The 25,663-nt window shown below is 42.0% G+C and overlaps 1 protein-coding gene across 6 annotated transcripts in view; it reads left to right on the forward strand.

Annotated features, from left to right (window-relative positions):
• The first annotated feature begins 200 nt into the window (after nucleotides 1–200).
• Nucleotides 201–25,663, forward strand: part of LOC109041944 (caspase-1) — a 60,153-nt gene continuing 34,690 nt past the window's right edge. The window contains exons 1-2 of one of the 6 annotated variants that reach the window (XM_019058465.2): nucleotides 201–253; nucleotides 1,728–1,816. The gene's annotated coding sequence lies outside the window, so the exon portion shown is untranslated. Of the gene's footprint in view, nucleotides 254–1,723; nucleotides 1,817–9,410; nucleotides 9,707–15,750; nucleotides 15,905–22,200; nucleotides 22,255–25,663 lie in introns of those variants that run through there. The other 5 variants (XM_072297904.1, XM_019058462.2, XM_072297905.1 and 2 more) reach the window with 5 other exon arrangements.

A 25,663-nucleotide genomic window follows, 5' to 3' on the forward strand; every position in this document is an offset into this window, starting at 1 on the left:
AAGTCGTTGGTAGCCATGTAGGCTTTAGTGTAAACAAATGCTGCCTTCATTTTGCGGAGAGCTTTAGCGTAGAAATGATGAGCCTTGGTAGTAATTTCTTTATCACTTCTTCAAGGCTCATTGTAGTCAAGCACTTAATTGCTTTTGAACAAGCTTTTCCAAGGCCAGTAAGCTGGTGGTGCTCGTGATGTGTTAGATGCAGATGCATGGTGCATCATCATCCAGTCTGAGTTTACATTTTGTTTCGGTCGATGATCCTCGGGCGTTTGAGTTTAGCAGAGATTCCTTCTTGGCTCGGAAGGTTAGGGATGACAAAAATCCTGCCGCAGATCATCAGTAAGCAAGAGCGTGTCACCGATGCGTCTCTACTCTCAGCTCTGGTGGAGAAAGAAAGAACTTTATTTGCCTTATGTACTGGCAATTTCATCAAATGCATCAGCGTAGCGGTGGATTGATGGAAATATGCTTGCCTGCTTGCAGCAATAATTGAGGTTCGCGCCCGCCAGGTGGATACTTTTTTACGACTTGATCTTATTTTATAAATGCCGCGTAGTGCATCGAAGGGATTTTTTCCAAAAAATAAGAGTGAGGGTTACATTTTGATTGAAACGTAATTGAAAAGGGCTCCTCTTGCTTCAGAGAAAATTCTGGATCCAAGGTTCAGGGTGCCTGTATAAGGGTATACAGGAGCCGTCCAATAAACTTGTTTTTTATTGGAGGAAAAAGCAGACTCCAGACAGAAATTAATGTAACATAGTGTTCAGTTAACATCCTTTAGAATAAATTACGTAAGACCTTTTCCCCATTTTTAGACCCCCATACTTCTCCTTGTGCAGCACCGTAAGGCATCCCTTAACCCCCCCCCTCTAAAAATTACGTAAGGCTCGAATAACCCCCCTTTTTTTTTCAGTTATCGTAGATCGAAGCATTACGTTTCCCGTTAGAAAACAATGAAATTTTTAAGCCACAATTTTTATAAGTGAAATTAAACTTCTGGAGTAAGTTCACACGAAAGATTCATGATATAATTAGTTTAATAAACAAAAATATGGAGCAAAATTGAAGATTTTTTTTTCCTTGGGAGTAAATAGTTAAAAGTACAAGGTTAACGTAAAGATGAAATCACCACTCATCATCGTGAGAATGAGTGGAGAAGTGGGAATCAAAAGAAATGATAGGACATGGTTCGATCGGTCAGCAATCGATGTTTCCTGATTTCCTCTATTTCATCTTGAATTTTATTATCAACCTGACGAAAAATGGATTTTTGCATTTTCTTGAAATATAGGCTAAAAAGTTGACGTAAGGCTCAGCCGTGCCCTCTCCTCCCCTCTCGTAAGGCACCGAAAGGCTATTATAGACCCCCCCCCTCCCCCTAAGAGCCTTACGTAATTTATGGACGGCCCCTTATTTGTATTTTTTGTATTTCCTTATGGTCTTTATTACTTAGAATTCCTAATCATATAGATAATAGAATAGAAATCATGCAGAATTTTCCTTTAAAAAAAAAGGCGTTTAAGTTGGTTTGAGTTTAAAAGATTCCTGCTTGCCCGACAGGCGAGGGTTGACAAAAATCCTGCAGCGCGTGGGGAGTGCAGTGAGTCTGCAGAACGGAAACACCGATGCTCCCGATTGCGCACCAGACAGTTTGCGATGGAAATTCGGCAGGATTTTTGTCATCCCGACCTTCCGAGCTCAAGAAGGAATCTCTGCTGAACAGTCGACTCGATCCTCCGTACCTGTTTGTGCCTAATTGTTTAGTGACTGTGATAATAAAATGCGTCAAGTCTTTCATTTGGCGTCTGAATTAATTTCGGTGAGTCTTCTACGAAGTTTAATTTTAACCTTACATTTTCCCTCTCTTTGAGTGCATTTTATTCGTTACGTAATGGTGTTTTCCCGAGGCCGTTATCATCACATGGCTTTGTTTATGTGCACTCAGAGGTTGCCTGTTGAAATACAAATAAAAATAATCGTATGGTTTTCGTAAGCCTTGCCCGAATTGGCGCACGTATTTATTTCAGATTTGCACCTATTTTTGGTTGAAATCTTAGTTTGTAAGAAATTCATGCACTTCTGCATTAGACGTCTCTTATGAATGGACAAGTCTTGTATTCTGTATCGTCCAAATTTTATTCCCCGCAACTCGGAGAGTCTGAATTCTGAAGCATTTACGAGCACAAAAGTATTTCTTAATTGCCGCCGAAGGTCAATTATTTGCTCTTGCTTTTAAATTTTTATGCGGTAAAATTTATTTAAGAGCTGATGCAATACATGTAGTCAACCAGTGAGTTTTCCGTAATCATACAGTTTTGCCAGAGGTAATCATGGCTGGATATTTCCTTCATTTTTTTTCCACCCAAAATTTTTCAAAGCTCCCTGAGGTTGTTTAATAAAACACAGGAACTGCTGAAATGCACTTTGGGGTGCAGTGAATCAAAGTTTGCTGTCGAGTGTAGACTATCGTTTACACAAGCCACTAAAACTCAGGAAACTTTAACATAAAAAGTTTGCCTATTTGATGAAGTAAGTTTCAATGCATCGAATTTTTATCAGGGAATTCATCCAGGAATTCCATTCCATAGCTAGGACAAGTCAATGTGTCAGCTTCGACAGTTGGAAATCGTTACTTACTGCAGTAGTGAGGCACCGCTGCGTTAAAAGTGTATCCAGGGTCCCTCCCGTTCAAGCATCATCAAAATCTAGTAATCCAATCTAATGTAGAGGCCACACCAAATCAGTTCATCTAACTTTGAGAGGAAGGCAGATGATCTGCCATCCTGATTCTCACATTTATTTTTCACAGTTAAGTAAAGATGGCAAATCTTTAGTTTCAATTTAAAAGTGGACGTGGTTATTTTACATGAACCCGCTGAAAATAGTACTGTTGAGGCTTGAGCTTTACGGGAGGGCTGGCCATTTTTAATCTTTTATTTGAAAAATTGATTTTTTGCGCCGAAAAATTGTTTAAATCAAATCAATTTTTGGAGGACAATGTTAAGTCAGGATCGATTTTTTGAGCCGAAATCAAATTATGTTTGATAATAAATTGAAATCTCTGGCATTGATGTGACACACAAGGCGTAGGTTCTCGGAAAGCCGAGTTTCATTTCAAGTTCACTTTTAGTAGTATTTTAGTTTTTGGCGCTGAACTTGGATTTCTAAGTGTTTTAAAATCGAATCAATTTTTTGCCGAAAATCAAATCACTTTATTCAAAAAAGATCGCCACCCCTACTTTACAACAACTTCGGAACTCTGGGGGATAACTGCTTTGCAAAACTAGGGCTTAAAAGTTCAAGAAAAATTATCAAAAATATTGTGACATATCTACTTAAATGTAAAGTACTGGACCCCAGTACCATAAACCCAGTATCCCCACCGCGGGCCTGGCCCTCAAATCGCGATTTTCAGTGGTTCTCCGGATAGAGATAATGGACGGGTGGTCTGGATCACCTGGTATAATTTATAATCAAATAATAAAATTTGAAATGGAACAAACAGTACTTAAATTTGATTAAAAAGTATCTTGGTCCAGTGAAAATCAAACCAGGGGTTGTATTCATGGTAGTTAGCACTGTAGCCCTTGACCTCTGAATATCTGGATGTGTAATAATTCATGCTCATCAATACAAAGTTCTTTGATATGAAAAGTTTGATATACAAGGAAAAGCTGTTTCCCATTGGAAAATATCGGGCTTAAAATTATGTACAGTAAATCCATGTATGTATCTCCCTTCACCCCTGAATTTAAAATTTATGGAATTCTATGATCTAGAATCAGGATCTAGCGGTTCAGGTGAATGAATTAAGGACGTCTCTATAAAATTTTAAATTTGTATAAAATTTCTATAAAATCTGACCCTTTTTGTTTACACCATAGGTAACAAAATAATGCTCGTTCAACTCAAAACATTGCAAGGAGCAATAAGGAATTTAATAATTTATAATTATATTAAAATGATCAAATCAATTTAAAATAATTTAATGATTCTAGCTGACCAGAAATAGACCCAACTTCTACTCCAAACGCAGGAACAGTTTAAGTATGAAGAACATCTACGCATCAAGAGATGAAAATGAGTTGGGTTCGAACCCATCATGCAACTATTTTAACTCTACGGTTAGCCGGGTTGCATATACTCGATTTTGCGGGCGATATCTAAGATCTGCCCTCAGCCTATGCGCTCGCTCGCAATACGGATCTCGCAATAGAGTACACGTACCGGTGGGATCAGTGTTTTCCACGAGCGTATGCAAACTAGCCTACCGCGGAGTTAAAATAGCTACTTGTTTTGTCGAAACCAAACTTCGAGTATTCTTCCATTGTTTTACGGTCAATGCATTATTCAGTTGGCGGGAGTTTAAACAGTTGGCCGAAATAGACCTCCCCTCTAGAAAAAGACTAATTTTACCTGTACCTTATCATGATAGCCGTGAGTAGATCTCACATTTCGCCCGCAAAATCGAGCGTATGCAACCTGGCCCACCGCGAAGTTCAAATAGTTGCATGTTAGGTTTGAACCTAACTCCGAACCTTCTTCCATCATTTTACGCTTCGCGCATTATTCAAATGCCGAATTTATCTTTCCGAAAGGCTTCTCAGTTGGCTTCTATCGCGTTATTTTCTTTGTAATGTGTTTTTTTCTTATTGTTAGCTGAGGAGCCTGGAGGAAGTTATACGGGATATTCTCGGATGATTCTAATTTCAAAGGGCGTAAAACTGAGTCAAATCTGCAAGGGGCATCGGTACTTTTTCCGATTTTTCGGACCCTCCCTTCCTCCGTGCAGTCCTTTCTCCCCCTCCCATCATCTTTCCATACGGGTTGCCAGATGATGCCGGACACCCTCCCCCTAAGTACCGGACATCATCAATGCAGGGTGTTCCAAAAGTCCAGCCCCCCTCTAACTTTTGAACTTTTCGAGATGAAGAAACGAAGCTTTGGAATGGTTCTATCTTGAAGGGGGCCATCTCCTGAGGGGGGGGGGGATAAAAATTTCTAAAGTTAGAGGGGAAGAGGCTAGACATTCGGAACACCCTGTATAGACGACTCCAAACGATTTGCACTCAATCGAAACTAGAATTGACGAAGAGCAACTTGAGCAAGTACTCTCCGTCGTTTGTTGTCGTTCATCAGAGTGTCTACAAGTCCTGAATTTCCGAAAAGTCCGGATATAGTACTGATTTTTTAAGGGCGGTCCGAAAGTGCTGAAAAAGTGCGGAATTGCGCGAAAAGGTCCGGAATTTTTGTCGCAATTCGAGCGAAAAATTCAATTTTTTGAAAACTTTCAACTTTCGTTAATTCGAGGTACTAAAAAATACTGAATTTCTCCTATGAGGAGGTATTGAATTTCTCGGAAATGGACTGAAAAAGCACTGATTTTTGGTTAGCCTGTTCCAGTAGACACCCTCACCGGGAAAAAAAAACACATTGGATCTAGAGTCCAGACTCTTGAAAACATTGACAAGAAAAAATACTCTTGATTCAATCGGATTTAAGCTTAAATCAAAAGGAAATCCGCTCCAATTAAGAGACTTGGTTCTTGATTCAAGCTTAAATCCGATTGAATCAAGAGTATTTTTTTTGTCAAAGTTTTCAAGAGTCTGGACTCTAGAAGATCCAATGTGTTTTTTTTTTTTTTTTTTTTTTTTTTTTTTTTTTTTTTCCAGTGCAGCCTGTTTTAGTAGACACCCTGTTCATGGAGCCGGTGCATCAGGGCGAGCAAGTGCATCCAGCGCCGCGCACTTACCTACGACTGGCAGGAGGAAGGCCCTCGACTTCTCCGCACTCGGTCGTCCCCCCCCCCCCCCCTCCTCCGGAGTCCCCGTGGACCCTAATCGCGGTAATTAATTGCTTTACGTCTCAACTGCATCTCATGTAAATCCGAACACCTGTGGAAGTGTGGAGGGAGGGCAGGGCCTCGGCCGCCGCTGCATTCGACACACTCGTACTAGCGTGAGCGTGACCGGTCCGGACTTTAGCCTGTGGCCACGGGGGCTACTGGCTTACCCCGCCCCGGCTCCCTCCGTCGTTGCCCGAGTGACGTCAGAATTTTCCGCCCGTGCTGACTTCGAATTTCATCGGGAGCGTCAACAGGAGCGCAATTTCTTCCCAATTTTCTTCCCTGGCCGGCCAATCCGTCAAACCCATGTTGTCTAGTTTTTTGAAAACCGGGGAAACTCGGAATTCATCTGGGAATGAAAATTTACCGGGAAAATCAGGGGTAAATCAGGGAAGCTGTTCCAGAAACCGGAAATCTCTTCCCCAACCACTCAGGGATCATTTTGTTTTCAAATTTGGCGGTCTAATCTGAAGTGCGCCGAAGAAGTGACTGTAAGTAAGATTAATGAAAATCGGTATTCATATCTGAAACTCCGGAAAATTATATTCTTTTCCCCAAGAAAATCTCGGGAAAGTGGGAGAAAACTTCGGTTTCTCATCAGGGAATGAGCTCCTGAAAATCAGTTAAAATCAGGGAATGAGCTTTGTCAAGAAAACTAGACACCGTGGTCAAACCGAACCAAACCAACAAAGCCATTTGAAGGAAATTTGTGTGTAACCGAACTTATGAGGTCAAAAGAACCGATGAAACAAGTTCGATTACACGAATGAAAAAAAATCGGGTTTATTCTGAAAATGAACACTTAACTCGCTGATTTTTACAATATTACAATTAGGACGTTCATATTTTGCAAAAATTAGTGTAAACGCTTCTATTTACTCTAAACTAGTGCGGAAGCGTTGAATTTGTGAGAAATTCCTTCGAAAACGTTGAATTTTTAGCGAAAAAATGCGACAGCTACTGCGAACGCGCTATTTTTTCGGTGTAAATCACTGCGAACGCTCAATGTCACAGTGCGTTGGCTGAATCCCTGGTCGCTCAATACTGCATAGGCCGAAGGCCAAGGAGCGGTGTGGGACTTTTGAATCACCCTATAAAATCTGCAGAGAATCAGGAGTGCAAGAGATAGTAGCTCCGCAACGTCTGAGCTCCTTCAATCAAGCGTCAAAACAAACCGCAACCATAACGCCCCGGAGATGAAGTTCCCAAGGGAGTCGGGAGAGCGGAGGCTCTCTGATCCTGATTCCTGATTAGGATCAGTCGGGAGTGGACAGCCATGTTCCAGTCGTCGCTCGGCGGAGACCTCCAGGATCAGGATCACTCGGCGCGGGTCGGGTCGGGGACGCCGTCCTTCAGCTAATGACTCGCTGCGACTTGACTGAATGGAAGCACGATACGATACGGCCGTACACTACTCGTACAGGGCACGGCCCCGGCCGTATCCAATTGCTCCCGAGCATGTGTCATGCAGGGTCAAGTTTTTCCTCCTTATCCCCGCGGGGCTACGCTGTCCTGGATACGCGGCGTCTATCCTTTCGTATCGTCTTCCAGTTTTCCACCTCTTCTTGGAATCGGTCTCCGGACTTAATTAACAGCGCGAGGATCAGAGACAAGAGACCCTCTACTGGCCTCCTAGCGACAGGTGGAAGCTCCTACTTTCGGGGTTTCAACAATTCCTTATGGACAATTATAAGGGAGCAACAGTCATCATCCTAATTTCGGCTGTTGACTTACCTACATGGTCGATGATGAGCTTCGGATGACGTCATGAGCCAAACAAGTTTCCCAAACGTCGGCCATTTTCGGCGTGTTTGCAAAACGAAACTGCCAACACGTTGTTGAACATCAACCATGTAGGTAAGTCAACAGTAGAGTGCTGAAGTCCCGAAAGTAAAAGCCTCCACAACGGCCAAGATACTAGTGGAGGGTCTCTTGTCGCTGGCGAGGATTCTGATCTTTATAGGGAGAGTATGGTGAACTCGAAAATTTGGAGGTTAGCAGGGTGTCTTCAAGTCCGGAATTTCTGGAAAGTCCGGGAATAGTACTGATTTTTTAAGGGCGGTCCGGAACGATTGAAAAAGTGCGGAAATTCCGCAAGAAGATCCGGAATTTTACTCATTTTTGTCGCAATTTTGCCGAGAAGTTCAATTTTTTGAAATTTTTCGAATTTCGTCAGATGGAGGTACTGAAAAAGTACTGAATTTTTCTGTTGAAGAGGTATTGAATTTCCTTGGGAATATACAGGGCCGGATATAGGGGGTGGCCACATGGGCCGCGGCAAATTTAGGGGGCGGCAAATTTTGCAATTTTCTTTAATGTAGCTAGGTATAAAGAAAAATCGTATTCAGAAAAAAATTACGAACGAGAAAAGGTGACAAAATCTCTCATTTACCGAGTGTATATCTCTAATTTTGCCGTCTTTCTGTCGTGATACAATAGACAGCACCTTTAATGAGACGAGGTAAGACTAAGAGAGAAACCGAACACGGAATTTGGCCTAGAACGGCGCGACGCAGAGAGCAATGATGACTATAACTCGAGATGAAAATGAGAAACCCGCGGCGCGGCGGTCGGCAACACATATTAGCGCCTACAAAATTGCATGAATACTTCACGCATTGCGTCAAAGACAGTGCGGTCAGCAGCGGTCGGCGTGAAACGCATAGCGCCTACAAGACTGCATGAATACTTCTTGCATTACGTCAAACACAGTGCGTGCAGCAGCGGTCGGCGTGAATCGCATAGCGCCTACAAGACTGCATGAATACTTCTTGCATTACGTCAAACACAGTGCGTGCAGCAGCGGTCGGCGTGAAACACATAGCGCTTACAAGACTACAGGAATACTTCATGCATTGCGCTAAAACACAGTACGGTCAGCGCGGCGCGGCGGCGAAAGTTAAAATTTTATTAAACCACATTAATGTTTGTTCTTTCATAATATTTTCGTTCATTTCATATGAATGGAAGGCCTTGTCCACGCAAAGATAGGTTCACGAAACCTAACTTTCGCGCCAAGTTCCGTCAAGTCCGTTTCCGTTCCTGCCACGCGGGGGAAGCAGCTGCCGGAACACCATTCTCTCATTTTTTTTTTTTTTCTTTTTTTTTCTTTTCTTTTTTTTATACTATTATTTATTGAGAAATGTAAGCCAAGAAAGAAAATAGGCAGGCTCCTCTTCAAAATTCAATTTTGATTATGCTCTCTCGTGAATGCGTTTTTTAATGAATGTCCTGCCTTGAGAACTTCCATGGAAGTATGTAACCAACTAAAATGACACAGAAACACTCAATTTCATGCGTCAACCGGATGGAAAACTTGTAACTCGCCGGTCACATGGAATCGAGCGTCTATTATTTGGGTCAAGAAGAAACGCTCGGCTCTACACGTCTCCCGCTTAACGCGGTCATCCGTCTCGGCGGCCTTGAATTTTCCCGGAGATTTCCCTAATTTCCACGTCTCTGGAAATCCCATCCAACAATGGAATCCTGTTACGAATCATGCGCGCCGCGTCGCGTCGGCGGGTGACGAAAATTTTGTCATCGGCGATTTCGCGCGGCGGATTAGCATATTTTACGTTTCCGTAATTAAATCGCGGGTCAGTTCTGCGTCGTCGCGTCAGTAGTGGTTACGCGTGCGTGCCGTCCGAAGAGCGGAAAGGAGACATTAAGTGGAAGATTACTTTTTGTCGTGAGCGCTAATTACCCGAGTAATAGCCGCGGTTGCGCCTTTGTCGACGGAGGCGCTTAACCTTCGCCTTCTCGCCGCATCTTCGCTTTTCGTCCGCTTTGCCTCGCCTCTGAGATCATCTTCAGCCGATCGTCCATCAGGAATCAAACGCACGCATCGGAAGTTCGATACAATAGGTTTTTTTATTTTCTTCCTTTTTTGTTTCACTGGAAAAAAATCACATTGGATCTAGAGCCCAGACTCTTGAAAACATCGACAAGAAAAAATACTCTTGATTCAATCAGATTTAAGCTTAAATCAAGTACCGAGCCTCTTGATTTGAGCGGATTTCCTTTTGATTTAAGCTTAAATCTGATTGAATCAAGAGTCCTTTTTCTTGTCAATGTTTTCATGAGTCTGGACTCTGGATCCAATGTGTTTTTTTTTTTCCAGTGTTGTTTTAGTTTTGTACGGAGGAAATGCAGTAGTGTCTCCATTATCCGCGATGATTGTAGACGGAGCTACCGCGGATAGTCCGAAATTGAGTTATTTTGCCCAAGAAATTTATCAGAAAGGCTGTATTTTGGAAGACTGTTGAAAAAATTTTCAAATATTGGACAGTATGTAATGATTAGTCGAAAAGGAGTTCTTTTTAGAGCTGAATAGATTGACCTCCAAAGTGTTCACCTCTCCGTTTGAAAAAAAAAGAAATCACCCCCAAAAAACCGTGAATAATCTAAATCGCGGATAATCGAGACTCTACTGTACTCAACTACCGTGCAACGCAAAAACGCCGGAAACGCCATTTTACGTTTTTTGGAAACAATGTATCCCAGCAGAAAAGCTTGTGTACCTTTGAGACAATGTTTTTACAGAATTCCTTCGCAAATATTATCAAGAACTCAACTTGAAAATTTGAGGTGCATGAGTAAAACAGTTTTTATGTTATAAAGTGTTATAACTTCCAAAAAACGAGGAAATTGTTGATTGATTTACGGCGTTCTTGCTTAGTACGGCAGTTCACGTCTTAGGTGCATATCCCAGTTATCCGTGAGGTTTAGGCTCCACAAAAACATCGCGAAAATCAGGGCATTTTCTGGGAAAAAGAGGTTGGGGGATGAGAGAAGATTAACTTCTGGTTATTGGAGGTTAACTATCGCTTCTCATGAGGTCCCTTCATCCCTCCTGTATAGGTTGGACTCTAGTCATCTTGGCGCCTGAAGTAGATCATGAAAAAGGGTTATTTAAATTGTCTGCGCAGTAAATGGGATGGGATATTTTATCCAAATATTATCAAGAAAGTCAGTTTACTTGATTATTACTATCAGTGATCAAATCAATATTTTTGTCCCAACACTAAGTAATGCTCTTTTATTACACACGAGAAGTTCATAACAGGAAATCAATTTGAGTTCCTATTTCGCTGATTTTTGGAATTATAATGAAGTTGCAACACATATTAATGAAGGGAGTGCTCAAATGGACTGCATTTTGCAATTTGGAACTATAAATTCTGGCTCCTCTAGAAAACTTATGTGCATAGTGAAACTAATGGCACATACGTTGTTTTTAAACCGGGCTAGAACTTAAAGTTCCAAATTGCAAAATGTTGTCCAAATGACAGAATACTCTACGTGTCTGCCTTTCCTGTACAGTGCGTAAGTGACGAAACGGCTGCGCGCAACTATTCGTTCTCCCAAGCCGCACATATTGCCAGCACGATTATTGAAGGCGAACCCGACAGAATGAGAGACACGCAGTGCGATGTGTAATCAAGATTAAAGGAATCGTTTAGAATTGATTGAGGCACCATTTTCCGATTTATATAATTTTAAAAATTGAGATTAAGATTACAGTAACCGCGCGAAGTAAATTGTTTCTTTCCAGTAGAAGTTGCTGATATCTTATCGACATAGCATCGGTTTGTACTTTTTTCTTGTCAGCTAATCTTGGTTCTACGAGGACAAAAATGGCAATTTCCGATTATGTATGAAGCAGGGCACTTCTGTACCTCAAGTCGTGTCGCCTGCCCCCTATCCCCCTTTACTCTTTTCAGTCCCCTCGTACCCTCTTTCCCCGAGGGAACAACTACTTGCCACGCGCGTCGCGGCATGCCCTCTTCTCAATACTGGATAATTGCGGTGGTGGCGCGGCGCACTCGGAGCCTGGAACTTAAAGTTCTGTTACTAAGTCGTAAGGATCACGCTCTCTTTAGAGCCCAGTTTCCTTTAAAAAATGAATTACCAATGGATGAAACTTGGCCAAGTCGCCAGTATCAAAATCAGTCACTGGAATGACCATTCAATTCCTCGACTCACACTGTGAATAAAACTACTATAGCGTCTTTTGAAAATCCAGATTTTGGCCCACAATCGACTATTTTTTAGTTAAAAGTCCCAGCGACTTGACTGCAGCTCAATCATTTTAAATGATCGACTTCGACTCTTCCGTCTACCGAGTTTGCCTAACTGATTCGGGCAAAATGAATGAGGAGTTCGATCTTGGACCATGTATCGATGAAATCGTCTACTGTGCCAGTTCCGCACGAGCTTAAGGACCAAGGAATCAGGATTTTGGAATTTGGAAGAGGTCAGGGGTGCAGAGACTTTTTCCCTTTCATATTTTTCAGTTAGCTTGAAACTCTCGCAAAACGTTCCAGGAAAGATCAGTAGCATAACTGGGGAGAAATAGGTCTAAAATGAAAAGTCTCCATTCGCATCAAGATACAAACCTAAAGAGGCCGTTGTATGATTGGATGTTCGACCTCGGTCAACGACCGGTAGGGTTGTAGGATGTTCTCCATCACGCAATCATGATCGCGTGGCGAATTGGGGAGGGCTGTGAAAATTGGGGAAGGCTTTTTTTTTACCAATCTTGATCGGTTTTGCGGACACTATATGCTTTCGTGTTTGCGTTTTGGACACACAACAAACCTATCTTCAGGTCAGAAATTGGCAGAGAAGGGCAGTATTTTAATTGAAAACAGTGTTTCCATCGACTCTCCGGAGGAATAACGCTTCTTACGGCTGTTTCGTTTGAAAGTGAGTCATTTTTTCCGCACTCACGGCTTTCTCAAGCGTCTCGTTTTCATGCAAATAAGACGAATCTTGCTGTCTTAGTTGATAGAAAAAAAGAAGGGGAGGGGGATTAAACCTTGAGGATTGTTTACCCCGTGGCGTAGGTCGGTACAGGTACTCTTGCAAAATCCGGAATTCGAAGTATGAAAATGGACCATAACGTCCGATTTTTTGCTTAAATTAACTCATGATATAACTTTAAACACTTTCATATAGAATGACTTTTTTCCATGAACCACACCATTTCCTAGAAAATCGACGATAAAAGTCGTCCGTACCGACCCACGTCATCCGAAAAAATCCAAGATGCCATAAATGCAAACATCTTATTTTTTTATCTATCTATGGTTGTAGCTATTGATTTCAGCTAAAAGAAATCAGGCCAATTTTGACGGAAACTCGATTTCGAAAATTTGAGAGCTACGGCTTTTTTCGCTCTTACGACGGCGCTGTGGGCACAACCGGCAAATTTTGACCGGTTGTGCGACCGCTCACGCATCCCGACTCCCCGGTTCATCAGCCGCTGTCCGTCGCGCGCCGACCAGTCTCGCGTAACTTCGGCTCCAGGCTTCGGCTCAAACCAGTCCTCTGCCTTCTTCTTCTTCTTCTTCCTCCTCTCGTACTTTTCCTTTTTCTTCTCTGTTTTTGCTTTCGTTCATAGTCCTATCGTCGAGTTTTCAACCCCCCCCCCCCCCCCCCCCCCCCCGTTAGCCCCGTGCCGCGCCGCGTAAGCACGGTAGCAGAAGCTACTGCGCGTTTGTCATGCTGCTTTCATGCGGTCGTTTCCTTGTATTCGTTCGATAATTTTTTATTTTCTGCTTCTCTTTTTGTTCGTATTCATCTCGGCTTATGATGCCCTCCTCGAGATTTCATCAGCATGTTGAAGCAGGGGTATTTTTCAATATGGACTGGGGTCTGCTTAATCCTCTTTAAAAACTCGGGGTGTAACGAAATGTGTTGAGCAGTGTGCTCAACAAGTTTACTGGCAAATGAAAGCTCCCCTGCCCAACAGTTAGCAAGCATGTAATGGTCAGGGTTGAAAGGCGAAGCTCCAACAGTAGAAGTTTCTATACCTTTCGTTAAGAGACGAGTGGAATTGGAGGGCTGCAGGTCGCAATTTGTTTTTGGTAAAATATTAACTGTTTGGTCTGTTGAGTATAAATAATAATGATGTCCATCAAATTGCATAGACTCTGCAGTATTTGAATTTTTTTTTTTTTTTACAATTAGTTGAAATCAGAATTGTATTATTTTTGACTCTCACAGCACCTATCAGTCGACATTCTCACCATTTGTTCTCTTCCTTTTTTTCTGGAAGCATTTTCATAAAAATTGGCATTATTCCATGATCGTTTCACTCCTCTAGTCAGAACGGTCATTTTCGCCGTAGTAACGATTGAAGTTTAAAGTCTCGAAAATTTGACGGGACGCTATTTCGGAACTGATTGGATGAATACCTCCAACCCCTCGCGGTTTGCGTTTGAGGCTCTGTGTTCGAGTTTCAACATTGTATTGCAAGAGAGGAGCTGCCTTGTGGCAACTTAGAACAGGGAGAATCAATGGGTGCCTTTTTTTATTTATTTATCAATTTTTTTTTATTGAATTATTTTGATTACTTTATTTTTTAAGTCTAATTGTTTTACTCTAAGATGCCGATCGATCTCCTGCTTTCCAGGGAATCCATCAAGACTTTTTTAAGCGTGCCAGTAGGGCTCGCTTTTTGAAATCACTCGGATGTACCATAGTACAGCACACCGATCAACCAATGCTATTCAACGGGCCGTCCAAATATTTTTTTCCTCGGACCCGTTTTCTTGTCTTTGAACCATTATACTGTCAAGCCCTGATGGTCTCTTACCAAAAAACCGAATGAACTGCTAATTGGGAACCCTTGAGAACATTTTCCTGTCAAAACCGTATTATTTCATTTGACAAAAGCCTCATAGAAGCTTTCTTACGCTCGTAGGACTCAACTCTTGAACCTTCTTTCCCGCCAAAACTGTTTAGCCAATGAGCGTCTTGCACTGCAAGTGCAATCTGTGATGAGCCTCGTGACTCTTTATACCATGTACTAACCGTGGCCCCTGCAGAAATCCACTCAAACCACTGCAGTTATCTCCCGATATAGCTTTGGGTGTCAGGTTTCGAGCAAGGCAATAAAAGACGGCGAGGAGAGGGTCGCCTCGTCGAACCTATTATCTTCCACGCCCGATTAACCATTCACCGTGACGCCAGGATCCACCAAATTTTCACAAAAATTGTTTTCCGTCTATTTAGCGAGTTTTTCCTTACTTTCCGTTAAAGTACAAATAAAAAGAGACCTCATTTGTAAAAATCGGCCGAATAGGAGAGAAGTTACAGTTCGAAATCCAAAGAGATTAACTCAACGCGAATTCGATGCACGGCAGTTCGCCCAAATCACGGTCGTGCGAAATGCCACATATCAGCTTAAAATCAAGATAATTGGACGGAATCTTTAAAATCAATTTACATTCAACGTTCATGAATCAATATTTTCTCCCAAATTTAGCAAAAAGTACCAATTGATGCAAATAACAAAGACGTGAAAATAGTAGGTATGTGTCCAACATTTTAGTTATTCGGCACGCTTTTCCAACATATTCATGTTGGATTTTTCTGCTTGTTTTTTTATAGTGTTTGAGGTAATCGATGTTGCGAGATTCTAGAATTATCCCTTATAGTACTCGGGCTAACACGTGTATGCATCTGTGTATAGAAAAGACTAATAATTCAGACACAGATGAAAAGAGTATTATTGTAGTCATGCATGTAGGGAGGGTCAAACAGGAGTTTACAACGTAACCCCCGAAGATATTCTTCCGCAGATACTGATAATGCTTATCGGTGAATTTTCTATTATCTTTCTATCCTTCTCTCTCTTTCCTCAATCCCTCTTTTTAATCTCTCATTTCGTACCTCCCCACGTACCTCTTTAACCTCTTTCCTCTTTTCCTTTGCACCTCTCTTTGCGTCCATCATATTTTTTATTTATCCATCTATCTTTTGTTTCTCTCTCCCTACTTTTTCTCTTTTTTATGTTGAAGAGGTCGCCCTGCCGGTTCTTAACCTTCTTTTAATTATTAAGTGGTAATTGCACTAGGTTCGTTGGTCGACATTTCACTCTATTAGAATCCGCATCATCAGTTCATCTTTGGCCTCGAGCCCGATAGCTTAATTAGACCGATTATCATTTTATTAGACAGACTCGTGTCTTGTGATGATTTTTCAAGTTATTTGAATCGCGGAGTGTGCATTTGCTGTGAACTCGCCGTTTATTCAGTGTTCGCATCTTTTAAGGTATCAGATTCTCAGGGAGCACTTTAAAAAATTGATTTTTTTTTTAGCCTCCATTCATCAAATTCAATGACAAGTGGATTTCGATATGAGTCTTAATGCCAAATTTTTTTTTCAAATAAGCGTGCCACCTGCGGATCATGCTGCAGTGCGCCAACTGCAAATAAAAAATTATTCATGAACGTAGTTTGAATTGAAACAAAATCAGTTTTGATTTGAAGAACATTTTTTGAAGGAATGCATTTTCTTTTTAATAACTTTTTTTTAAATGGAAACCCCCTCTTTTCAGTTCAAGTGAGTTTGCATCCCTGGTAAGATATTACAGTAATTTTCCAAGCAGTTTCACAATTTATATTTTGTGAAAACACGGTGCATCAACAACATCTCACGACGCGCCCTCATATGCATCGTAGTATAACATCCAGATCAGTGATTTTATCAAGTTTGTTGACCTAGTATGATGCTTGATGTTCTGTCAAATGGTGGCACACTCCCAGGATATCATGCTTGCTTGCTACCGGAAATCCTCTTTTGGTTGACGCATTTTATCTCTATTTTACCCTCCAATTTTTTCCGCATAAGGCGTTTCCATAACTGGCTCATGAGTGATTGCGTTTATTTTCGCAACAATCGTATAAAATCATGGCGTGTGAATTCTTCTAAGCTGAGTCTTCCACCACCGCTCACATTGCAGAGGTATTAACATTTTTTCGGTGAAGGCCATCCTCTACGTTGACGAGAACAAGTTCAATATTGAATCACTCTGAATTGTTTGAAAGACTCTAAAATAAACTGCATAGGGATGATAAATTCAGCAACTCATCTCTGCCTGATCTTTGAGGGGTTTTAAGTCATTTTAATTACTGCAACGGAAACCGTCGGAAGGTTTTACATTTTGACGCTGAAGCGCCCTGGTAAAAATTGGCGATACGAGCTGCGTTTCAAAATACCATAGGAGTTCTTATAGCCGACTGAAGAAGGCTATTGAAAATTATATAGCTGGCTGTAGAAAGCGGAGCAAATCATATAGCCGGGCTATACGAAGCTATAAAAAGTATACAGTCGGGCTATAGTTCCTATCGCCGGGCTTTACACTTTATCGCCATTGGCTATAAAAGGCTACAAGAAATTGTGTAGAAATTCGTGTGCTTTGGAAATCATTAAGTTTGATACGGAACTACCTTAATATTTACAAAACACACAATATATTTTCCTTTAAAACATATTTTTTTTTCATCAATTAGAATGAGATGGTCCAGTTCCATACAGAGTGTGCAAACATTTCAAAATCATGAGTTGAAAAACGCTGACTCCGCGAGATTAAATATTAGAGCCTAACACAAAGCGGAGCGGCGACGCATTGGCGCCTTCAAACCTAACAGGGATACTTCACGCATTGCGCGGCGACGCACGGGCGCCTACAAACCTAAGAGGGATACTTCACGCATTGCGCAATGCGTGAAGTATCCCTGTTAGGTTTGTAGGCGCCAATGCGCGTTTCGCGCTCTCTGCCCGCCCGCCGTGCCGCGCCGCAGCGTGCCACGGCGTCTGAAGATTTCACACCAGAGGTATTGCACAGTATCATAAGAAATTGAACGCGCTCCAACATATTAAGAATGACAGGCATCCTTCAAAAGTACGGAGCTTTCCTCGCAAAATAAATCAAGATACTACGGCACAAAACGAGAGCGGTAGTCCAAAAACTAACTAAGTCCTAGTATCCGTATTTAGTAACGTTTAGCATAAACTTTATCGTCTGGCTGTTGCTTAATCGCCATCGGCTATAAAAGGCTATAAGAAATTGTACAGCCGGCTATAGGTCTGTAGTATTTTGGAACACACATTCTACTGCCAATTTTTACCAGGGCGGTCAAAGCTGTAAAAAACTGCGATTTTAGTCCTTACTACTGACAGAATTCATTTGTATTCCTAAAATCCCCTGAGAAAAAGAATCCCCTCCTAAGACCACTCACGTCAAATTAGTAGTAAGGTTGCACCTGTTATGAAAAAACCATAAATTACGATGAATTGGATTCATATCACAAAATCGAAACCGTTGTTTGTGCGTGTCCAATTCTAAAATTTTTCCCGTTATTTGGCGTTGTATGTAAATTTTAAGGGCTGAAATTGCGGTCCAGATTTTTACCGTATTATTATTTTTTTTTTAATATGACACCTATTTTATCCCACTCAGTGATGTCATCAAATTACACGTCAAACGACCGTTTTTCCACTAACCATCGCTAACGCCCTAACCATCACTCGGATCTGTTCGCGACTGTGTCATTGTATCAAGAGGCAATGAACGTAAATTGAGTCGCTCAAGCGAGTTCACTGATTGTGAGTTAGTATAAGCAGTGGCCTGGCGTGTTTGCGATATATCGATTGATCTACCATTCAAAACTATGTAAAAGGATCGAAAAGCAGGGTGCTTGCAACGAACACCTTAATAATCGATTCTTCACCATAGCTTGAAATGAGGAAATATCGATAATCGATCATTCACGCCTCGTCACTGATTAAGTATACATACACTGTATGGAAAAAGGGCGGGGTGAGCCCCCCCCCCCTCCGGGCTTATGCATGGGGGCCCACGCAGGTCTGCTCTCACTCACACTGCGACAAGACGGTCCCCGCGTCCCTGTATGCGCGCCTGCAAGTCGGAGCTTCTAAAGTTGCATCTCAAAGTTTTTTGCAATTCGCGAGTAGTCAGCGGCCAGTAGCGACCTTGAGCGCGGACAGATGCGCTTTGTTGCGGGTATCCAATAGCAACGTTGTCGTGCCTCGCTCGCCGTCCCGCGGATTTTCAATCGAATCGGATGCAATCATTTGCAGAAACTGGGGGCCATCGCGGTGCGTCATGGAGGTTAGTCATAATGGCCGTGAGTTTTCGCCGGTAAGGGCAGTGCAGTACAGTCCGTGGAGAAAAAAGAGACGGTGATCGCGAGTTATGGATTTTGCACCGGTGGCGTGGCGTGCTTTGCGGTATATCGATTGATCTGCCGTCTAGACCCATGGAAAAGTATCGATAATTAGGATGTTCGCAACGAACACCTTAATAATCGATTCTTCGCCATAGCTTCAAATTGAGAAATATCAATAATAGATCGTTCACGCCTCGCCACTGTTTTGTACCCACGACGTGTGTGGGTACGAGTTGTCGTTCCCCTCACGAAAGAACCTAACTATATCTCAATGTTGGCGAACTTCCGTTCACGAATTTCATTTTTACCTGGAGAATCTTTGGCAATTCTAACTGAAAATTTTACTGATTTTTCTTCTGATCTCGTGCAAAAATCAGACAAATGGACGCAAATTGCACAAGTACATTTTTCTAAAAACTTGAATTGATATGGTCAATTTTACAGCCTCGGAGTTGAGTATAATATAATAATATTCTACAGTAATATTCTTTCGTCTGGGGGACGACAAATTCAAGGCGTTCCGTTTTGAGGTGACCATCTCAAAACCTTGCTCCCCAAGCGTCATTTTTTCATTTTACACGGTAGGCACAGTTTTCGTTGCAGACAATTCCGAAACAGCAAATTTATCGAAAAGTGTATTGTAAAGTGAAGGATTGCTTCAAATTCAATTTCCTATGGTCGATAAATCGATATAAATGTCAGGGTGCAGCTTCGGACGAAGTGAAGCCAAGAAGACTCATTTCTACTGATCGATGCGAGTGTCGTGGAAACCCCTGCTCGCCTCCGATGGGTGCCTGATGACGTCATTCGGTTCGGCGCGAAACCGGGCGCGTTTTAAATTGGCAGAAAAGTTGCGCTTTTTGAACTGCGTATTTCTGGGTTTCTAAGTTAGACTGCACCCTGTCCCTCTAACATCTTCTCATCCGTAGCGAGAACGTGGCCGATCGAATAAAGATATTTCTCCATTTGAAGCTATGGCAATGAATCGATTATCAAGGTTCTCGTTGCGAATACCATGTTAATCGATCCTTTTCCATAGGTTTAAACGGTAGATCAGTCGATACATCGCAGAGCTCGCTGCGCCACTGCTTCACATTGGTTGCCCGAAGCAATGGAGATGTTGCATGTGTGAGGGATTTGCGATTTGACCATTGATTCTTATGTATAAGTTCGCAAGAAACGCGATGGTGCCACTGGTTTTTCTCCGAAATCATCTCCCAAGCTCAAAAAAAGCTCTCAAAGTGAGGCCAAAATGGAGGGGGTATCCCACCCTACCCCGAGAGTCCACCTTTACATCAAAACAAACTCTCCATGCAAAGATAGGGAGCAAATACAGTAGCAGGGTTGCCACTTTATTGGGGACTCCAAAACTGAAAACACGGCATCCCTGCTAATGTATTTGCTCCCTATCTTTGCATGGAGAGTTTGTCTTAATGTAGACGTGGACTCTCAGGGTAGGGTGGGATATCCCCTCCATTTTGGCCTCACTTTAAGAGCTTTTTTTGAGCTTGGGAGATGATTTCAGAGATAACCAGTGGTACCATCGTGTTTCACGCGAACTTTTATATAAGAATCAATGGTCAAATCGCAAATCCCTCATACATGCAACATCTCCATTTCGCACTAGGTAACAAAAGTCATGCGTCCGGCACTCGGAACGCCCGCGGTTTCGGTGCACCAGCGTTGCGTGTGCACGTCATTCCATTCAAACGTCACGCAGACGCGCCGAAGCACCCGGCGAGTCGCGCGAGTGACGTATTGCGTGTCCGGTCGGGGTCGGTCGGCCGTTCCGTTTGCGGTTCGTCGGGGAACCGCGAATCGGCTGTCGATGATATTTCACGTCCACGTCCGACGTCGACGTTGGCGCGTGCGGCGCCGCGCTGTCTAAATGTCGCGTCCGGACAAAGACAATAGACTCCGGGATGACGTCATGGCGCTCATGCTCGAGCCCGGAAATGCCGCGCACGCGCATCGTGCTATTGTTGTGAGTGTGCCTCGGCTCACCCAGATCCTCACACACGCTCCACATCCCCGCCCGTCGCACGGTGGATCAAGTCAATCATAGAGGTCGGACATCAAATTTTGAACTAAAACTGCAAATTTTGATGTTTATTTCGTCACATTCTAAAGTTTAAAGGTTGATCTCAGAGGGAAAATTTCTCAAGGAAACCAATGGAACCACATTTAGTATCTCTAATTTTTGTATTATCGGAGTTATAAGCGTCTAAAGTTTCCAAATTTGTCCGACCTCTTCTATTGACTCGATCCACTGTGCGTCGGGAAAACTGCAAGTCGCATCTGCCGCGCTACTAAGCGAAAACCGTGGGAGCCCACTCCGGGCTCGATGAGTTTGTTTTGAGACCGAAAGTTTCATGAAAATAATACCTGAGTTTATGCATTGTTCACTCACGCCCAGTTTTACCGGACTTGTAAGTCCACGAGGCCCTCCGGGGCCCACCTCGAAGTGCCCCCCTTTAATTTTTCTTTTCGAAGTCAGCACTTTGCTTTTTTCTCATTGGCCCATTGTTGAGTCAGTAGAGGGGGTTCTCTCCTTTGCTTTTCCCCTAACCCGTGTGCTGAAAAATGCGTCGAATTGCGATTAAAAGAGGTCAACATTGATAGGGCTCCTCTCCTTCGCTATTCCCACATACCCTGTGCAGAAAAATGCGTTGAATTGCGTTCAAAGGAGCTGTCAACATTTTCAATTTTCCCAGACAAGAAATCGTGTGCACGCCTATTGGGGGGAAGGGGGAGTATACTACAGGCTACGCTGTAGGACCTGAAACTTACAGGATCATCAGGATGCGTACTCATAGTCTTCTTTATACTCTTCAGTTTTTATCCAGAAAAACAAAACATGAGTTGTGGAAGTTGTCTTGTTAGGGTAAGCTGACAAATTGGGAAAATCTAGATTGGAGCACCGCGGTCCGTGGTGCTGAGTACGGCAGTGGCCTTACGTATAATTATCAGGTCCTTCCAGAAAATATATCATCTTATGCGTCGCTTTGACAAAATCTAACCTTTCAAAATCGGAGACTGCCTCATACGGATTTTGAATAGCCAGAGAGAAGGGGGGGGGAGCAGAATTCCAGGATTATTTTTTTTTTTTTATTTGCCAAAAATCTATAATGTCTGCAAAAATATTTTTGCCCGAAGCGAATAACTCTGTTTCTCGAAGATCCAGTTGGGTTTCCTCAAAACAAAACTAGTCGGTGATGTATACGGAAGAAGGCATTGCGTCTACTTTGATTCACCGTTCGATTGCTAACGTAATCAGTAAAAAAAAATTGACGTTTTGTCTTCGAGTTTGCTCGATTTTTCGCTCACGTTGCAAGCTAATAGTACAATAATTGTAATTTTTTTGCTTTGTTTCAGGTGAGTATTGTTTCTGACTCATTTTCACCCTCCTCCGAAGGCCAAACTGTCAACGTAAGTCCGCACCTACTCATTTTCTGTCTATTTGAGTGCTAAAATTAACTTTGACGAAATTCGTAGTCATCATTTTGCTCTTGCATAACTCTCACTATTTGCTCGAATTGTGAATAATTAAACCACTCTAACGACCGTGATATTGAACGAAATTTAAGCGAAAATTGGCAAAAAATCGTCTGTCCAGCGCCAGCGGGTCTGCGTGTGCTCGAGGTTCATGCTGTCGTGCTAAGGAAGAACGCCGTATAAAAATTCGAGAGTTGCCAAGTTTCCTTTGATAAAACGTTTCTTTTTGAGGAAAATTATCAATATTTTTCCTTGAAATTTTCAGGAACTTTGGATCAAAATACGAACAAAATTCTCTGAAAAATTGGAAGAAAAATATTCATAAGCTTACCGGGGAATTCATGTTTTATCAAAGACGATTTGGCAACGCCTGAAGGTTCAAACGGTGTTCTTCCTTAGCACGGCAGCATGAGTCACACCAAGTTTCTGAAAACTTGCTCACCAAGATTATTCAATTGCTCGCAAAACCGAATCGATTTTGTCCGTAACTGGGTCACGTTTCCCTCTTGAAGTTTCTTTGCTTCGTTCTTTTCGTTCATCCGAATCAGCGCAGTTGAAAATGCAACCCAAGTGTTATAATTCACCCTCTTTTCGTTCATCTTCTTATATGAAGTCATAAAATGCGAATGTAAACTTCCAGCGACGTTGGTGAAGCCTTGATAAGTCCTCAAATGTATTTGTTTGAATATTCTTCTCGTTCATGTTTATCAAGTCCTTGAATCTCCTGGACTCATAGAAAATTGCCACAATGTACGTCCTCGAATTTTATGTCGTCTGGTAATTAAGTTCACGACTGTTCGAATACTGTTTTTTTTCTAGCGATGGAATGAAAAGCACATTATACTACGCAATGCTCTGAGTAAAGGGTATGGGACCAGCTTTACAAAAGTCAAGGTAGAAGCAGAGGGGCTGAAAGAAACTTTTTCAGCGTTATACACAGTGTAGGAACGGTCTCCTGGGGAGTTTTCAATTTCCGTGGCGTGGCTTTAAGTATGGAGCATTGCTATTTCGCCTTCAATCTTCAAGGTAGGCTAGAAAGCATCACGCGTGCTACAATAGTTATCTATTCGAGGATGTGTCTAAATCCAACGTGACGATTTTGATGCGAACCCTGTTTAAGTATTAGCAAAGTCTCTTTAATCTCTAACAAATGAATAACCCAAAATAGGCCAGGCACCAAGGGAATGAATATTGAATTAAATGCTGGAAAGCTGGGAATTTTTTTAAAAGACGTATTATGAGGTCCTTAAATAAGGGTTAGTTTTGCACCATTCCTGAAGTGGAGCTTCAGCCGCCATCTTGGATTTTTAGGCCTAAAATCGCTATTTTTTCGGTTTTTGGCCTTTAAGTCAGTGAAAAAGTCATTTTTCCGTCAAAATACCTCAGTGCTATAATTAAGCTTATTAAATTTCCTTTTAAAAAGGTGGTATACGTTTTTTTCATGCGACCCACCATTTTCGATTTATAATTGTCGCAAAGTTGGGCTTTTAAACTCAAAATCGACCAAAACCCGACTTCCAAGTTTCCAGTGCGCTACAACTTAACAAAAACCGAGGAAAGAGGGGAAAACTCATTCCAAACCTAAAATCTGGGATCTCTCAAAAATTAATCCCAAAATCCAAGTCCGTGGGGGGAGGGGGGGGGGGGGGGGGGGGGCCAAGATGTCCCAGTGCCGTAGCGCGCCGCTGCTCAAGCGCACAGTTCGTTAGCTTTTTTGGTGATTGAAATGAAATTGCAAAATGATTCTTTGCTTTTCTTCAGTGAAGCGTCACAGAACTCAACCTGCAACTTAAGTTTCCTTAGATCACCTGGTTCCTTTCTGTTAGTTGCTGCAATAGTGTTCGTAGTTTCAGCTGTTAAAGCCATAGAAATAAAGCGACGTACCCATTTAGCAGAAAAAAGGAGTCACTTACAAAGAAAAAAAGAAAAGTATGTTTCTCCAATTGACAGTTGAACATTTATTTAAAAATTCACTGAAATACAAAAAAAAAATCATGTTTAACACCTGGCAGAGGTTCATCTTTGCCTTGCAATCTACACATGAGATCCATACTTTTCTTCCTCATCCATGCTATCCTCATCTTCGATGATATCGGCTACGTTTGAGCATGATCTACCTTCGCAGTTTTTGCAAAGTAAAGAGCAGTGTAAGCCTGTTTTTCGGCAGGAACAAGAATTTTGACAGCCCTTCACACATTTGCATGAAATTAATTTTAAAAGCTCTTGAGGCGCCGGATCTTTCTGCATCGGAATCGGGATTAATCCAGTTTTACAATGTCTCCACCCCTCACTGTAATGGAGATATTTCGTGACCATATAACACATCTGCATTTGTAAATAGACTCTAAATGAATGCAAACATGCTAAATCTGAAGAAGGGGGCAAGGAAGCTAAATTCGGTGCATTTTTGCTTATCGCTTGTGTGAAGCATTGGCACCTAAATTGATTCGATGATACATCACCTTGATCACCGTAGAGGGAAAGAAACAATTTTTCCCCTGTACTAGCTACTGCCTCTGATGAAGCATTTGGTTCTTTGAAAATTTGAGCCGCTACTTTTAAGCTCTCATCTTTTTGTAACAATTTGAAGAGCTTATGTTTTCCTTGCCTAAAAATCGCAGATGTGGTATCACAACCGGTGAATGCGTGTAAATGAAACATTATCTGCTAAAGTTAGGTTCTGGTTCAGCGAGTAAGTTTTATTTGGAACTTTACCTTTACCTGGCTTCAGAAAATAAATGGTTTTCTTAGAATTGTTCAAAGCTGTAAGGATAAGTAAGAGATCAGAGTCTTCACTTACAATTATGACTGATGGGGAATTTTCAGAGTACTCGATGGCTGTATTTACAATGAGCACGTCAGAATCCTCTTTTGCTTGTTTATTTTTAATACCTGCACTCTCAAACCTCTCTCTTAGTAAAGCTATCAGTCTACTTTTATTTTTCTCGTTCGCGAGGAATTTACTTAGTGTGACAGTCACTGACATGTTCTCTTCAATAATAATTTCTGGAGATAAAAATAATTTTGATCTCCGACAGCGTTCCGCTGTTTTGGTGCTCTTTGCTGGCTGCGCTGTCCTCCGGATATCCGTCAAACACTACTGACGTGTTAGAGGAATAATTTTTCTGTACATACTCAACATGTTTATCAAGTATTTGGGAGAATATTTCTTGCCGATGCCAGACAATTTTGTGAACCATAAATCCTCCATCAATCACACGGACAGAACCTTTCAATTTGACTGCAGTTTCACAAGTTGAAAAGGAAGTCATAAATCACTAATTTGGACATTTTTTCGCATTCCGGATTCGTCAAAAAGAGCTAATGGATAAGGAATCAATTC

Source organism: Bemisia tabaci, chromosome 3, assembly GCF_918797505.1.
Source record: "Bemisia tabaci chromosome 3, PGI_BMITA_v3".
NCBI classification, from domain to species: Eukaryota; Metazoa; Arthropoda; class Insecta; order Hemiptera; family Aleyrodidae; genus Bemisia; species Bemisia tabaci.